The sequence below is a fragment of the Galeopterus variegatus genome, unplaced genomic scaffold (assembly GCF_000696425.1).
Source record: "Galeopterus variegatus unplaced genomic scaffold, G_variegatus-3.0.2 Scaffold1779, whole genome shotgun sequence".
NCBI lineage: Eukaryota > Metazoa > Chordata > Mammalia > Dermoptera > Cynocephalidae > Galeopterus > Galeopterus variegatus.
Window position 1 is genome coordinate 271044 of NW_007727890.1, and position 4473 is coordinate 275516.

A 4473-nucleotide genomic window follows, 5' to 3' on the forward strand; every position below is an offset into this window, starting at 1 on the left:
CATTGTTTTGTAGTTCTTTATATGTTTGAGATACTTATCCTTTGTTGTCTATGTATTAAATGATTTCTACCATGCAGGTTGTCTTCACTTTTTTGGTGTCTTTTAGTAAACATGGTTTTACAACTTTAACATAGTTGAATTTATTGGTCTTCTTTATGGTTTGTGCTTTATACATCTTGTTTAACAACCTATGTTTGAACATACTAAGAGAAAAGTTAGACATTTTGAGGAGAATTTTGAGGACAATTCATGATGAATAAATAGAAAACTAGGCAGACAAAAAAAAAAAAAACCCAAGCTTTTTTTAACATCATAAAAAAAGTGTGCAAGGAAAGTAATTATAGTCTGACTTGAGAATATTGCTCAGCTGTATGTACAAAGTCATAGTAATATAACCATTGACTATTAATCATCAAAATTATGATTAACTATATGGGGAGGATAGGACAAAAGGCTGAGTGCTTGTGTGGTGACAGTGATGGTACAGGGAATGGGGATTATATTAGTCTCCTATTGCTGCATAACAAGTAACCACAAATTTAGTGGCTTAAAACAATACACATTCATTATCTCACTTTTTCTGTGGGTCAGGATTCTGGTCATGGCTCTGCTCAGGGTCTCACAAGGCTACAATCAAGGTGTCAGCCAACAGTAGCTCAATTCTTTAAAGCCAGCAAGGGAGGGACGCCAGCAAGAGGAGCACTACAGTCTTACTTAACCCATTTATGTACATATAATCATGTACATCCCATTGTCTTTACCGTATTCTATTGGTTGGAAGCAAGTCACTGGTCTCACCCACACTCAAAGGGAGGGGAATCACTCAAGAGTATTGTGTTAGTTCATCCCTCTGTACAGTTAGGGGGAAAACAGTTCCCAGAAGACCACCCTCGCTTCTGATACCAATTGAAATTTCAAGTAATTCCCCAAACCACTCTCAGGCTTGATAATTTGCTAGAAAGACTCACAGAACTCACTGAAGCCATTATACTCATAGCTACCGTTTATTACAAGGTAAGGATACAGGTTAAAATCAGCCAAGGGAAATAGCACTTAGGGTAGAGTTAAGAAGTGTACCAAACATGGAGTCTCTATTGTCTTCTCCCTGTCGAGTCATGGACACACTGTTCTCTTGGCATCAACCTGTGACAATATTCATGGAATATTGCCAACCAGGCACGGTCACCTGAGCCTAGCATCCAGAGTTTTTATTGGGGCTCAATGGTTGGCTGCCCACATGTCTAACTTCAATCTCCAGCCCCTCTGGAGGTCAAGAGATATGAGCTGATACTATAAATCACATTATTATATTTTCTGACACATTCCAATAATTACCTCTTAGAAGCCAAGGGAAAAGGCAAGATCTCCTTGGTTTATCTTAAATTCTTTACTACACAGATGTGAACCTCAGGAGGTGGGGGTCATGGGACTACCATAAGAGTCTGACTGTCATATGTATGAAAGAGCTGAATTATCTCTCTTACAGTGGGAAGTCAGCAGACAATATCAAATATGAAAAACCAAGAAATTGCATATAAGCAAGTTATGTAGAAATGGCCAAAAGATGAAATGGTTGCATCTTGGGAGTAGTAAATGAAGAATGAGAGGGCTGGGGACAACTTTTTAAAATAATCTTTGTAGAACCATTTGCCTCTGCCCAGTACATGTATGACTTCGAGAAAAATGGAAGAAAAAAAAAGTAAAGGAATATGTATTCAATGTGAAAAATTTAGACGTTCACACTAAAGTTAAAGAAGAAAGTGAAAATTACTTATAACTTCACTACCCAGAGGGTTAGCATTATTAATCTAATGTTTTTTTCTGGCTGATTCTAAGATTTTTGTCTTTGGTATTCTGGAATTTTATTATGAGATATCTGTGTGCATCTTTTTATTTAAACTGCATGGGAGTTATTGGGCTTCTTAATTCCATGGATATTTTTCATAGGTTCTGGGAAATTCTCAGCCATTATCTCTTCAGTATTTGCCTTACCTCAATCCGTTTCCTTTCTCTGGGACTCCAATTGAATGTATGTTAGAACATCTAAGTAAATTTTCTATTATCTTACACTCTTCTATATTGAAATTTTTGTCTTTTTTGTCTTTCTGTGCTGCAATCTGGTTCTTTCCTATTTTTTAGGAAAATAATTTAATTTACTCTTCAAGTTGTCTAATCTGCTGGTACACTCATCCTCAACATTTTTTATTATGAAAATATTCAAATATACATAAAAAAGAGGATATCATATTTCCATATATATCTCATGTGGCTTCAACAATATCATTCCACTTTTTTGATTTCATCTGTGGTCAATGAATGTGAATATTTTATTACATATATTTTTTAATTTCTACAAGTTTTATCTGGTTCTTACTATCATCTTTTATGTCACTTTTTTTTTTTTTTTCTTTTTTGGCAGCTGGCTTGTACAGGGATCCAAACCCTTGACCTTGGTGTTACCAGCCCCATGGTCTAACCAACTGGGCTAACTGGCTAGTCCATCTTTTTATAGTTTCCCATTTCTGTCAAGTAATTTGAAGCTTGTGTTTTATTTCATCATATTAGGCATAGTTTTATAATCTGCTTGGTAATTTCTTTCTTTTTTTTTTTTTTTTTAAAAAGATGACCGGTAAGGGGATCTCAACCCTTGGCTTGGTGTTGTCAGCACCACGCTCAGCTAGTGAGCAAACCGGCCATCCCTATATAGGATCCGAACCCGTGGCCTTGGTGTTATCAGCACCGCACTCTACCGAGTGAGCCACAGGCTGGCCTGGTAATTTCAATATTTGTAGTCTGTTTCTGCTGTTTCTATTGTTTCTTCTAATTCTAACTTGTGGTGATTGGGCCCGTGGCCTTGGTGTTATCAGCACCGCACTCTACCGAGTGAGCCACGGGCTGGCCTGGTAATTTCAATATTTGTAGTCTGTTTCTGCTGTTTCTATTGTTTCTTCTAATTCTAACTTGTGGTGATTGGGTTTTTTTTTTTACGGAGTTCAGTTCATTATTCTTGAAAAATTATTTGTGGGGATTCTTTTTAACTTAGTGTGAAGGTACCTTCCTCTACAGAGGATTTGTTTGTTTCCTATGCTTCCAGGGACATTAGCAGTCAGCAAAGCACCTCAAATCAAGGTTCCTTCTTGAGGTTTCCTGGGCCACCCAGGCAGTGTGAACCCAGGCTTCACATCAGTGTAGCATGGACCTATAATTTCTCAAGGTTTTCACTTTTCATTTTGAACCTCTCTTTTAAGTGCGAGCACAACCTTACTCGCAGTAAGCTGGAAGTGGGTTTACTTTGGTTTACCCTAACGTTAAGGGTATAGCCCTTTGGTGTACTAATTTAACATGAAGAGGGTTTTGTTTAAATTCTCAACTAGGAGACCCTAGGCCTTAATTTTTGTCAGCAAAGCCAAAATTCGATTTTTCTGTATGGGAAGCCATAGCTTTGGGCTTCCCAAGTTTGGGCTTCCCCACGGCGCTCCCGCCGAGGGTTCGGATCCCACATACAGACCGGTTCCCGCTCACTGGCTGAGCGAGGCGCGGGAGCAACACCGAGGGCTGCGATCCCGTTGCCGGTCCTGGTCCGGTACGGGGGCGACACTGAGGGTTGCGATCCGTTGCCGGACACGGAAAAAAAAAAAAAAAAAAAATGATATATTTTCACTTTAGCTTTATAGAATAAATAGAAAAACTCATCTTTTTAAATTATCTGGCACACAGTAATTTATCCTCTTGTTGAAGGCCCTTGATTACCTTTCATGTTTCTTCTATGTTGTCTATTCAGCCTAATTACTTGAGTTAATTGGGTAACAGGAAAATATAAAGTGACCAATTTTGTGAATTTTCAGATTTGTTGGCAAAATTATACACAGTGTTCCTATCACGTTTTTATGCCTCTATATCCCTAACTCCCCACTCCCAGACTTATCAGAAACTTGTGTACTTGAAAAATCTTACTAAAAAATCAGCTGCTGATTTTTCATAGACCTCTATTTTCTAATTCATTCTTTTCTGCTTTTACCTTTATTTCCTTTCCTGTTGGGTTCTCTTATTAATCTTCTCACTAATACCAAGCAACCATTATTGCATGAATGAATAATGTAAGATGACATGATGAAGGGTAATTATAAATACATAAAAATTCTAAAAGTTAATAAATATGTAAGGAACACTCATCTGTGGTAGAACAGATAACACAAAACTGTAAGGGAAAGATGATGGTGAATGTGATCAAAGAAACCTTCATGGAAATGCAATTTGATTTTCCTAAGATGTAATTTAGCATGGAGCTGTAGGCTAAAATATAAAGCTAAGCAGTTGTTGCATATTTCAATCTCATGAAATAATTCTTTTACCACTTCATTTTGAAGTAGGTGGGGTGTAATCATTTAACAAAAGTACACCCAAATAAAATACTATATAGAAGCACAAAATTAAAATGCTACACAGAAAGACAAAGATCAACTTGTTTTTTTA